The sequence below is a fragment of the Carcharhinus amblyrhynchos genome, chromosome 4 (genome assembly GCF_965287045.1).
Source record: "Carcharhinus amblyrhynchos chromosome 4, sCarAmb.v2.hapA, whole genome shotgun sequence".
In the NCBI taxonomy this organism is placed as follows: Eukaryota; Metazoa; Chordata; class Chondrichthyes; order Carcharhiniformes; family Carcharhinidae; genus Carcharhinus; species Carcharhinus amblyrhynchos.
Window position 1 is genome coordinate 101,093,531 of NC_137327.1, and position 13,976 is coordinate 101,107,506.

General features: G+C 43.6%; 1 protein-coding gene across 3 annotated transcripts in view; it reads right to left on the reverse strand.

Moving 5' to 3' along the window:
• Positions 1 to 456: 456 nt before the first annotated feature.
• The window catches only part of cstf2 (cleavage stimulation factor, 3' pre-RNA, subunit 2), a 65,623-nt gene continuing 52,103 nt past the window's right edge, over positions 457 to 13,976 (reverse strand). For all 3 annotated transcript variants that reach the window (XM_080187680.1, XM_080187682.1, XM_080187679.1), the window contains one exon: positions 457 to 1,188. The gene's annotated coding sequence lies outside the window, so the exon portion shown is untranslated. The remainder of the gene's footprint in view (positions 1,189 to 13,976) is intronic.

Genomic DNA, 13,976 nt, shown 5'->3' on the forward strand with positions numbered 1-13,976 from the left:
TGATCTTCCCTTCAGCAATTGTCTGTTTACTTGAATGATGTTACTCAAGTATTGTATCTGCCTCTCTCACGAATTTTTCAACCACTTCCTCCTTAGTCTATGTAGGATATCCTCCAATATGCCCATATTTTGAATGCATTAAATTTACCAATTGTCTCTTTGTTTGTCGTCTGTGTTTCGGGGGCACAAAAATGTGTAGCACCCCCAAAACTCTTTTCCCAGTTTCAAGTTCAGTACCTGAGGTTAACACATCCTTCATTCTGACAATGCTGGTCTTGGCTCTCAATTCTCCTCTGGATCTCACAATCACTTCTCCATTATGTCAATGAGGCTACTGTGAAATCTCACTCGAGGCACGCACACTAAATTGCTTGTATAAGGTTTCTTAAATTCTGCTAGCTTACTCTACATGTTATGAATAAAGGAAAAATTAGTCTGAACACTGAAGTGCATTTGAAGATTTTTTTTTAATGTAAAAATGTTACAAGAACATCACATTTCTCTAACAAACTCAACGGAGAACTCAACTGACCTTTAATGCCAAACAAACATTAGGCATACTTACTGGACGTGGGTGTATCTTGTTTTTAAAGATGGGGAGGATGGAGAAACAGGTTTATAAACAATGCAGCAGTAAAAATCTCAGCACTAACATGCAGTGGAACATAAAAAAAGAGATACTTTGCGTAGGGGGGAGGTTCATGTGTTGGTCTGTTTGGGGAAAAGTTGACTTTACAGGTGTGAAGGAAACAGACAAGATCCGTCTGAACATCTGCTTTGCAAATAAAATGGTCTGAATGATGACTTTTCCTAAATGTAATATCAGTTTTCTTGACCATCTGAAGGGTCAGTATATATTTTGTGGTTTCCTCCTTCAAATGGAAAACAACTTTTCAACATCAGAGTACCCACAAAACAGCAAGCCATATGAACACTGTCTCTTTTCCACCTCCAACACTACGTATTTCTCAATGCGTCAAAATTCCATGATGCATTTTCAACAAAAAGTTAAGAAAACAAATTCAATTAACATATGTTTCCATTGGTGATAAAAGTCCTTTGAATTCTTTTCTCTCTCCTTCGTTGAGTTGAAGCAAATAAGGATGACAACTATGATACACTGCCAGTATAATAGGTAACCAGCGACAATGAAACTTCAAGAAACTGGCAGCCAACGAAGTATCCATTCTGAAAGGCAGAGAGAGAAAGACATTCAGATTCTTCTTCGGAACAGCTGAGAGCAGACAGCAAATGTCCTCATCAATAACAAAAACAAGGCAAAAAATTAACAGCAGATCATTTTCTGTTAAATGTCTACCCCACTACTGGTTTTGGCTTTTTGGAGTAAAACTTACTCAACTGTTATTCCTAAAATAGGGCTGAACACTAGGGCCTGGAATTTCACCCAAGTTCAGTAACATAAACCGGGAAACCTCTTGGCTCAACGTCCCCGCCTTAGGATGAATGGCACATTTTTTTTCATTCTGGGGGAGTGGCAAATATAATTACTCTCTAACCCACGAACCCATGTGCCCTTACCCACCCCATAATCCCTCAGAGTCCCATGGCAACTCACACCTCCCCACTCATCTCCATTGCCCCTTATAACCCCATGCCAACTTAATACCAAGCCTTGTCCTCCACCATCATCCTTTCCCTTACATCCTCCATGCCATCTTACCCAGTATTGACCCTGGGCAGACCTCAGAAGCTATGTTGATATGAAATAAAAGGCGTATCTATTACGCCTTTCCCTATAATAAAAACTCAGGATTCATGAAAGTGCATCCAAAACTTTTAATCCCTTATGAATACAAATTGGCAGCCAAAAATGACTGTCAGTTTTGTAATACTAGAATTGTGAACGGGTAGCTTTGGAAAAATACATCGCACTTTAGTTGCCAAGATTTGTACTGGTTACCCTTTCTTTTTCATGATGAATACAATTTTTACCTACTTTTAATTTATACGCAGTTAGAAACTGCAGTACCGGATATAAGATTAAGTTCAGCAAGATTTCTTTGTTCTATGACCATTGGCTCATATGAGGCCATGTCTATCACAGTAACACTAGGCATTCCTAGGTGTGATTTTTTGCAAAATCATGGAAATTTGATGGCCCTTTAAAAATGACAGACAAGGCCACGATTCATAACTTCTGCCCTATTTCCAACATATCGCATGACAAAAACGCAAACTCTGCTGGGCCAATTGGAATAATGCTGAGTTCAAGTAAACACAATTTTCACTGTTACAAGGGTGTTAATTACAATGTGAGTAGTCATAAATGCTCTTGAAGGCTGGGTCAGATCTGTAGAACTGTAAATATAAATGTTTGTTTTGATAACTTCATATCAAAGGCAACTAATCCTTTAATAACCTCATTGAGCTGCCAACTGATCTACGAATTTATAACTGTCCCCACTGGGAGAAATGTAAGTTGTGGAAAGCAGTCAACCATTAATATTGATATCCCTTGGGTTAACATCAATAAACAGCTTTTGTAACTGCTTTAATAGATTTTTTTCAACAACTGCTGGTGCAGGGAAGTTATTTTTACCAAACTGTTAAAAGACTGGGGATTTAAATAACCAGATTGACAATTCTACAGATCTGATCTGTAACGGGCAGATGATGCCTGACAAATCTGAAGAGGTGACTGAAGTAGTAGAAAATTATTGACCTGGTTAAGAAGTTGGTTTAACAGCAGGAGACTTAGAACAGGGATGAAAGGCAGGTGCTCCACTTGCAAGCGGTGACTAGCTGTGTCCCACAGGGATCTGTGATGGAGCTTCAACTACTTAGGGCATTTAATAACCATTAATACAGGCTTCTTCAATCCACAGCCCACAAAGCCCTTCTATATGGGCCCTGGGGGAATTGTTGAAAATGCGCTAAGACCAGTCAGTGAGGACAGATTTCTGCAAGGGACTGTTCCTCCAATCACAGCCTGTTTCTCTCCTGCTGTTAGGCCTTTTGAGCAACAAACATGGGAGGGAAAGAGGGCGGCGATTCACGGGGTTCCCACAAGCGTTCCCACCCCACTAGCATGTGCTAGCACCAGATTTTCAGCAATGGTCTGCTCCATATTGGAAATCAGCAGGGCTAGCATTTAAATGATATTTTAAATCAGTGTACGCGGGACTGAATTCTCCGAGCCCACTAACCTCTCCCATTCTTCCAGAGTGTTTCACTCCAGTGGGGTTTAAGGTACCTCCCCGCTTTCGTAATCCTGCTGGAGTGAAGGGGGTTGGGGAGCAACCAGGTTTCCCCAGGGGATCCGGTGAAAGAGGGGGTGGTACCCCCGGCACTGCCTAAGGGGCAAAATGCCAAAGTTCATCAGGGATTGGGCAGTACCAAGGTGGCAGGACATATGGAGTTGAGCCTAGGGAGCGGGGGGTGGGAGGGTCCTGCTGCCACTTTGCCTTTGGAATCGATGAGGGCAGGAGGGAGGTCAGCGATCAGAGTGGGGCAGACAGAGGGTGAGAGTAGAATGGTCGGGGAGGGCTGTGATCGGGCCATGAGGTTGCAGGTCTGACCAGCGATTGAGCTGACCAGCAAACAGGAGCTGACAATTCGAGACCACTACTCAGAGCACAGACTTGCTGGTTTCAGCCTCCCAGGTGGCGATAGGCCCCTGAAATCTAATGATATTCACGCTGGTGGCTTCTGCTATGCAACAGAGTGTGGGAGACTCTCATGTGAACTCACACTTAAAAAAAGTGTGAATTACTCCAGTTTCCTCATGAATTCAACACAGAATTTTTTTTTGAGAATTCCACCCAAGCTGTGATTGAAGAAGCTGTGAACACTGGCAACTGCGAGTATGTGGAGATCGACACTCTGGATCATGTCCTTGCAGGGTCTCCACTCAATACACATCTCCCTGGCTTTGAGTGCTTTGGGCTGGCTCTGGCTGTTTCCATTCGGCTCTGGCTCAAGATGAGTACCTAGTTTGGGCCTCATTCGGCCTCAGGCTTCACTCCAGGTTTCCATCTCCTCTCATTGCACCCAACACCCCCCACCAATACCCCCAACCAATCAGTCAATTAAGCAAGTGCTTGAGTGAGCATTTGAGTGAAGGTTGCGAGTAAGGGTGGGTGAGACAGTGACTGAGGATAAGGCTGGGTAATTGTCAGAGTGTGAGGGTGATTTCTGACTGATTCCTGGAAGGCAAGGTGATCATATGAGGAGCAAGAACGCAAAATGCTGGAAAACCTCAGCAGGTTTGACAGCATCTGTGGAGAGAGAATACAGCCAATGTTTCAGGTCAGGATGACCCTTCATCAGAGCTGAAGGCAAGGAAAATCAGACAAGATTTATACTGTGAGGGTGAGGGGAAGAGTGTTGCAATTGATAGGAATCGCACTGACAAAAAGACAAGGGGAATGTGAATGGTGACGATAAAGGCTGAGAATGGTGCTAAGAGCATCCATTAAGAGATCAGAATGTGTGAATGGCAGAACAAAGATGCAGAATGTAAAAATGAGGCAGTTGGTCCTAGTGAGGTAAGGGCATTTGTGGGGGGGGTGAGGTGTAACAAGATGGAAAGCAAGATTTAAGAAGCGGAAAAATACAAAATAAAAATATAAAGGAATAAAAGTGAATAAGATGAAAAGAAGAAATTAAATTAAATAGCTTTATCAGCTGAGGAGATTGGGTTGATAAAATATTAACAAAATTTTGACAGGGCTGGATATACTGGACGCAGGGATAATGTTCCATCTGGCCGTGGCGCAAATATCTAGAACAAGGGGTCATAGTAATACGATGCAGGATCAGCCAGGATGAGGAGAAATGCCTTCACTCAAAGGGCGGTAAACCATGGCAGATGGTGAAACTCAAATTCAAATTCAATAAAGATCTGGAGTAAAAAGTCTAATATGACCATGAAACCATTCTCAATTGTCACAAAAACTCCTCTGGTTCACTAGTGTCCTTTAGGGAAGGAACTCTTTCACCCTTACCTGGTCTGGCCTACATGTAACTTCAGATCAACAGCATTGTGGTTGACTCTCAAATGCCTCTGAAGTGGAGGACAGTTAAATCTCGGTGATAAATGCTGGCCCAGAGTGATTTATTTTATGCAACTTATAAGAACATAAGAACATAAGAAATAGGAGCAGGAGTAGGCCATCCAGCCCTTTGAGCCTGTCCCGCCATTCAATAAGTTCATGGCTGATCTGTCGCTGCTCAGTTCCACTTTCCCGCCCTCTCCCCATAACCCTTAATCCCCTCTCCTATCAAAAACCCATCAACCCGCGTCTTAAAAATATTTAGCGAGGCAGCCTCCACCACTTCAACGGGCAGAGAATTCCAGAGATTCACCACCCTTTGAGTGAAGAAGTTCCTCCTCAACTCCGTTCTAAACCGCCCCCCCTTTTATCTTGAGGCTGTGCCCCCTAGTCCTACTGTCTTTTTTGAGCGGGAAGAGTCTTTCCACCTCTATCCTATCCATCCCATTCATCATCTTATACGTCTCAATGAGATCTCCCCTCATTCTTCTAAACTCTAATGAGTACAAGCCCAATTTATTCAGCCTCTCCTCATAGCTCAACCCCCTCAACTCCGGTATCAGCCTAGTAAACCTCCTCTGCACTCCCTCCAAGGCCAAAATATCTTTGCGCAGGTGCGGCGCCCAAAACTGCACACAGTACTCCAGCTGCGGCCTCACCAATGCCCTACATAGCCGCAGCAAGACCTCCCTACTTTTATATTCAATCCCCCTCGCTATGAAGGCCAGCATCCCATTCGCCTTCCTGACCTCCTGCTGCACCTGCAAGCTGGGTTTTTGCGACTCATGCACAAGGACCCCGAGGTCCCTCTGCACCGTCGCCTGCTGCAGTTTTTTGCCCCGTAAGTAATAGTCCTTCTTACCATTCTTCCTACCAAAGTGGACCACCTCACACTTGCCAACATTAAATTCCATTTGCCATTTCCTGGCCCATTCGCCCAGCCTATCTAGATCCTTCTGCAGACTCTCCACACCCTCTGCACAATTTGCCGTTCCCCCAATCTTGGTGTCATCAGCAAATTTCGACACTCTACACTCGGTTCCCTCCTCCAGATCATCTATATAAATGGTAAAAAGCTGAGGCCCCAGCACCGACCCCTGGGGCACTCCACTAGTCACCATCCGCCAATCCGAATAGCACCCGTTGACCCCCACTCTCTGCCTCCTATTTGACAACCAATCCTCTATCCACGCTAATACCCTACCCCCAACTCCATGACACTCGACCTTCTGCAATAACCTCTTGTGAGGCACTTTGTCAAACGCCTTCTGAAAATCTAGAAAGACCACATCCACCGGCTCTCCTCTATCGACTGCCCTAGACACATCCTCATAGAACTCCAGTAAATTTGTCAGACATGACTTCCCTTTAATGAAACCGTGCTGCGTCTGCTCTATCAAGCAATTCCCTTCAAGATGACTCGCAATTTCCTCCTTAATGACAGATTCTAACATTTTACCTACCACAGACGTTAAACTAACCGGCCTATAATTCCCCGCCTTTTGCCTGGCACCCTTCTTAAACAATGGCGTAACATTAGCCGTTTTCCAATCATCCGGCACTTCCCCGGAATCCAGCGATGTCTGGAAAATAACCACCAAGGCATCCACTATCACCTCCGTCATTTCTTTCAGAACTCTCGGATGCATTCCATCCGGTCCTGGGGACTTGTCCACAATCAGCCCCTCCAGCCTGTCGAGCACCGCCTCTCTAGTAACAGTAATGTCATTAAGACCCTCCAGTCCTACCACCTTTCCATCGCTAACACCCGGCAAATTATTCACGTCCTCCTCCGTGAAGACAGAAACAAAAAAGTTATTCAATACCTTAGCCATATCCCCATCCCCTACCACTAGGTCCCCTTTATTATCCTCTAAAGGACCAACATTCACCCTAGCCAGCCTCTTCCTTTTTATATATTTATAAAAACTCTTGCTATCCTTTTTTATATTAAGCGCTAGCCCAGCTTCATAGTTTCTCCTACCATTCTTTATCAACTTCTTTGTCAATCTTTGTTGATATTTAAACCTCTCCCAATCCTCTTCTCGCCCACTACTCTTAGCTACTCTAAACATCTCCGCTTTTAATTTAATACTTTCCTTCACCTCCTTCGTTATCCACGGCTTATTACCTCTCCTCCTACAGTCCTTTTTGACCATCGGAATAAATTTCCGCTGAGCACCAAGAAAGATCTCCTTAAAGATCCTCCACTGCTCCTCAACAGACCCTCCCTCCAACGCGCTCCCCCAGTCCACATTCGCCAATTCTTCTCTCATCCTACCGTACTCCCCTCTATTCAAACAAAGGACGCGTGTCCGGGAACCCACTTTCTCCTCCTCCATCTGCACCAGAAACTCCACCATACAATGATCACTCTCCCCAAGAGGATCCTTCACTACAAGGTCCCTAATTCTACTCGCTTCATTACATAGCACCAGATCCAAGATAGCTCGCTCCCTCGTCGGCTCCAACACACACTGTTCGAGGAAACTATCCCGGCAGCATTCCAAGAACTCTTCCTCGAGCCCCCCACGTCCAACATGGGTCGACCAATCAATATGCAGATTGAAATCCCCCATAACTACGGCCGTCCCATTCCTGCACGTCACACTTATTTGCGCGTTAACAGCCCGCCCCACCTCCAGATCATTATTCGGAGGCCTATAGACGACACCCACCAGCGTCTTCCTCCCTTTGCTGTTCCTAATCTCCACCCACAACGATTCCACCCTCTGTTCCTTGGCTCCAATATCATCCCTTGCTACCACCGTGATGCTATCCTTAATCAGCAGAGCTACGCCACCCCCTTTTCCCTCCTGCCTATCCTTCCTAAACACTTGATAGCCCTGTACATTCAGCTCCCAATCCCTGTCACCCTGCAGCCACGTCTCTGTAATGGCCACCAGATCGTATCCATTTGTGTCGATCTGCGCCACCAGCTCATCCACTTTATTCCGAATGCTTCGTGCATTCAGATAAAGTGCTTTCATCCCAGCCTTCACCTGGACCTTATTTGCCGCAACGCCACCAACTATACTCACGCCCCCTACTCCCTTTATTATTGGGATATCCTCGGCCTCTTCCCTTACCTGTACCCTCTTCTTAAATTTAGACCTCGTACCATCACCTACCCTCGTACCCTCCCCCCCCCTAATTAGTTTAAAGCCCTGTCTACAGTCCTCTTTACTCGATTCGCCAGCACTCTGGTCCCAGCACGGTTCAGACCAACCCCATCCCGCCCGAACAGGTCCCAGCTACCCCAATACTGGTGCCAATGTCCCATAAATTCAAACCCATTCCTCCCACACCAATCCCTGAGCCACCCATTCACTTCCTTAATCCTGTCAACCCTACGCCCGTCTGCACACGGTTCAGGCAGTAGCCCAGAGATAACCACCTTGTCGGTTCTACTTTTTAATTCCATTCCCAGCTTTTCATACTCCCTTCCCAGATCCTCAGTCTGCATTTTGCTTACGTCGCCAGCACCCACATGAACCACAACGACCGGATTCTCACCCTCCCACTCCAGGTTCCTCTGCAGCCCAGCTGCGACATCCCGGACCCGAGCACCAGGCAGACAACACACCCTTCTGTGCACTTTGTCATTGTGACAAAGGACAGTGTCAATACCCTTCACCCCACTATCCCCAATCACTACTACGTTCCTTTTCCCTTTCTCTTTACCTATGTCCTGCTGCAGCATTGTACCGTGTGCAGTTTGCTCACCAACCTCACCTGTCTCGTTCTCGTCCAGCCTGGAAGCAAGAAGCTCAAACCTGTTATGCAGATTAAGAGGCTGAGGCCTCCGCTCCTCACCCCCCTTCCTCCTCCCAGCAGCCCTCTCTTGTCCCTGACCCTTAGAGTTAGCCAGTCTAGGGGGGGTGGATGTCACTTGCACCCCATTGACAATGGCACCCTCTCTCCCCCTGATGAGCCTCAGTGTCTGTAGCTCAGTGGCCAGCTCATTTACCCTGAGCTGGAGCTCCTCCAGCAACCTGCACTTACTGCAGACATGGTCACTGGGAAGGACCCTGGGGTCCACCAGTTCCCACATCATACAGAAACGACACATCACATGCCCCTCCATTATTCCCTGTAGTAGTTTTCAAAAAAATTTTTTTTTTTGTTTTTTTTTGTTTTTCAAACGAACTCACCTGGCCTTTTTTCCTTCCAGCCCTTTTTGATATTAAGCCCTAGTAGCTCACTCTGCTTCCCACTCACTCCGCTGCCCACTCAGACGCTGCCCGCTGTCTACACCAGGCCTCCTTTTAAACCTGGCGCTGATTTAAAGCTGATGTCCCACAACTGCCTGCTAACCACTCCCTCAGAATTCTTAAAGCAGTAAATACAATAAATAAATGCTTTAAACAGTTCTACAAAGAACAAAGTGCTTTAAACTTATTTTAAACAGGTTTTTTAACAGGTAAAATCTTAGCTCTCTCTCTCTGCTCCTTCACTCGTCTGCTCCAGCAAACAATGGAAGGCTTCACCGTTTGGTCAGTTGATATTTAAAGCTGATGGCCCACAACTGCCTGCTAACCACTCCCTCAGAATTCTTAAAGCAGTAAATACAATAAATAAATGCTTTAAACAGTCCTACAAAGAACAAAGTGCTTTAAACTGATTTTAAACAGGTTTTTTAACAGGTAAAATCTTAGCTCTCTCTCTCTGCTCCTTCACTCGTCTGCTCCAGCAAACAATGGAAGGCTTCATTCATTCCAGCTAAGAATGCCGCACAGTGCCACACTAGTATGGTACAGTATTTGAACTTGTACACTGTTTTTTCCAAGTAAGAAATGTTCAAAGGAATCCAAAGCCGGCTTTAACATTGATTCCTAAGGGAACCCAGGATTCATGTGAAGTTGTTTCACTTGAAGTCATGATTTTCCGGCAAACAACCAGAAAACTAAGTGTGAGCTTACTGTATGCAAAATATCACTTGTAATGCTTGCATCTTTTACACTCTTGCCCAAATGGATAATACTTACCAGAACATTTCAGAATCAATGTAGAGACTGTTATTCTGTAGACAAACTCAGCAAACAACTTATACATAGCTTTGTCCCAGGTATTAATTAGGGCTATTAAATTTTTAAATATTAAGTGAAATAAAAAGTTTGAGAACAACAATAAATATTTTTCACACCATTAGTATAAATAATTCAATTTTACTTTGCTTCCTTGGTTGAATTATTCAGCATTACAGGTCAAGTATCCTTTATCTAAAACCCATGAAGCCAATTGCATTTTGGATTTCAGATAATTTTGTTTTTTGGATACTGCATACAAGCTTACATTATATAGTTCACATCTATAGCTTAATATAAACAAAATGACTGAAAAGTATCACTGAATAATAAAAACATGGTGTATGTAATAAGTTTCTTTTTGACAGATTCATCACAAAAACTGCAGGTAAACAGTGTGGAACAACGTGGTTCAAATAAAGCGTCTTTCTTTGGATGGTTTTGATTTTGGATTTACAGATAAACGATATTTTACTGCAGAATTTTCCAGAAAGTTTCATTGAATGAGTGAATGGGTTTACAGTAACTTATCAGTAATGTGAGACATTTGGCATAATCAGCTCCATTGGCACAGATTCAAGAAATTTACATATCCAAGCTCATTAAGACCATAAAGAAATTATAAACACTTCTTTGTTCCTATAACAAATTGCACACTTAAAGGTTATTGTACATGCACAACAAATGAATAGGTAGTTGACTCTATCTGTATTTATATTATACAAAGCAATACGTTGCCTCTGCAACTTTTATTATTTATTCAAACTTGCTTCCTCCTGGCTTGTCCAAACAATTATTGAGGTAATCAGGAAAAATGGAATATTTCAGTGTTTTTCCAAACTGGGTTCTGTAGAACCCTTGGTTCCCATTGGAGGTATCCATTGTTAATCGGAGGCCATCTTCACACTGCACTGGCTGCACTCGTCAGCTTATCAGCAGCCAATGCACTAAGAAGCAAGCTTTCGAGTAGACAATCTGCCAATGGTGGCAAAGTGGATATTCAAAGTTGCAGGCAAGGCCAAGAGTGAAAGTGAGTACATGGTGGAAGCAAGGTAGGCAATAGCCAAAGGGCTTGGGAATGGAAATAGCCACAGAGCAAGGGAGAGAAAATGGCCATTGGGCATGGGCAAGAAAGGTGAGATTGCGTGCATGTGTAAGAAAGACAGTTGCGAGTGTGCGAAAGAGAGCCGAGAGTGCAAGAGAGATATTTGTGCGCACGTGTGCGTGAGAGACAGAGAAAGTGAGAGTGGTCCACTCAAAAACTGGCTTCTTAGGGCACTGGCTGCCGATAGGCTGATTGGTGCGTCTACCAGCAGCCAGTGCAGTGTGAAGACTGTCTCCGATTTACAATGGATATCTCCAATGGGAACCAAGGGTTCTACAGAACCCAGTTTGGGAAACACTGGAATATTCCATCCTTCCTAATTACCTCAATAATTGTTTGGACAAGCCAGGAGGAAGTAAGTTTGAATAGATAATAGAAGTTTCAGAGACAATGCATTGCTTTGTATAATGCAAATACAGATTGAGTCACCCTACTTACTTATTTGCTGTGCATGTACGATGACTTTTAAGTGTGCAATTTGTTACAGGGACAAAGAAGTGTTTATAATCATTTCTTCATGTGAGATGGAGAGGGGGTGAGTGTGTGCATGTGTGTGAAGAATGGAGAATCCAGCTCTCCAGCATCCCTAATATTAAAAGAATGTGAGCAAAAGAAACGGTATCAGTCCTTCCATTAAAAGCGACAAAAAGCTGCTACCACTTAAGTACTTTGCTGAAAAAGAGAAGGTGTCATAAATATAAAAAATAGAAAATACTTCTTTAATTTTTTTTATGTTTGCACCTGTTGTGCAAAAGCACTTTTTTTGTGGTTTAACTCTTCAACATAAGAAGAATATTTCTCAGGGGTTATGCCAGAACTCTTGGAAGGTCAAAAGTGTTCCGTGGTGGGAAAAGCTTGGGACATCCTGGAATATTTCATTTGATCCCCTGCAATTTTCTTGTCCAAACTTCTTTAAAAACAGTGACCCGCACTAAAGTACAGCTCCATGGATGGCCACCATCCAGAACTTGTCCAAATGAGAACTCTTCACTCATAAGCCACAAGACTACCAGTGGCTGTTTATCTATAAAATAAGATCTCTCAGCCAACCAAAATGCTCTTTCCCAAAAGTTTATAAACAATGCTTATAATCCACGAGGGCAAAACCAGCCAAAATGCCACAAATATCACACCGATATATCGGCGACAAAAGACAATGGATGCTGGAAACATGAAACTGACTAGGTGAAAATGTGATGCAGTGCGTGATAACAAGGAGCATCAACAATCTCTTACTCAGTAAGTTGTAATTCAGCTGATTATTCACAAGTTGAAGTTAGGATAGTCATTTACAGGTGTGGTGTGCTTTGGTGATATTTGAGCTTCTGTTAGCAGATTGAGAAAGATTCAAAATTTAAATTGGGTTTGGCCCTCTGAACACTAACTCTTACCATCACTAAGATTCAATAATGTCAATTTCCTTATAACATTCAGCAACTGGATAGTCCCTCAATAAATACTATTTTTTAATTGTACATCATCGGTTTATTTAAAGTTGGGTGGGTTATCATAAAAAACACACCTAACCAGCAGTTCACTTACAACTCCTTCAGGGCCTGGAAGAAATTGAATAGGAGCTACATCTGAAAAATGGACATTAATAGCTGCTTGTATTTTAACCACTTAACTATCCAATCATATGGGTGACAGTATACTGATCAAGAAAGAACTGTGCCAACTCCAAATAGCCATCCACCCCTGTAAACCTTTGCTGCTAGAATGACATTATTTAAGTCATAAAAATAATGAGTATTTTGCTTAGATACACAAAACCCACTCTACTGAACTGATAAATCAGCATCCTCTACCAACATAGTTCATAACGCTTGTTACGTATATTGCATGGTTAGTGCAAAAGGGACCTAATCCATCAGACTTTGATTTCCCTTTATTACAACAACCTTACAAGCCAAACACATTCGAGCAAAGATGAAAAGTCTGCATTGGCCAAGAATCAACACTTTGCTATGTGGATGAGACGAACAAGCTGACATTTAAGTCACCCGATCATACAATTTTTGTAGCTCATAATATAAGCTATAATGTAAACTATAATAAAAATTCCATTTCTCAAACACTTTGGATGGGAAAGAAATTGCAAACTTTCCCCCCACTATGTCTTATCACTGGATCTCACTCTTCTTGCTTCAGTTTGCTGATGATAGCTAATAGCTAATTGTACTGGTGATGTCAATTAGATCTGTCCTTGCCAGGCTCTGGCTGATACTCCTTCTGTTTTGGCCATCATCGGTAAGCAAAATCAGCTTGAGCTGTATAGATGTATATGTTTAATGGAAATATAGGACTGTGACTTCTTACTAGCGGAGGAGTAATGTAATAGTCTGTTGGAATTACAAGAGTTTAAAGAACACTGATCTACTCTAGAAACCTCTGCTGCAGTAAAAGAGTCCCCACAACTCCAGCAAACTTGGAGGCCATGCCACCTTTTTTTTTAAACTGCACCTGTTGCCAGAAAGAAGCAGAGAAGGAGGTAGATTTAAAAGACCCAGTGTAATCGTTGTCAAACGAGGGGCACGCACATGGTGGGTCGTGAGTGGGCCGCTCCTGGAGGTTCCGGGAGTGGCCTAGTACTTCGTGTCGGTGTGTGTGCTTGATCCTGGACCGGTAGACGGGTGCCGCAACAGCTCAGTGACTAGCACTGCTAGCTGTGCAGATACATGGATTTGGGCCTGTGTCTGTGGGAGTTTGTGCATTCTCCCTGTGGTTGCGTGGGTTTCCTCCGGGCACTCCGGTTTCCTCCCACACCCCAAAGATGTGCTCTTAGGCTGACTGGTTTTACCAAATTGACACTATTCTCCCCTGAATCTG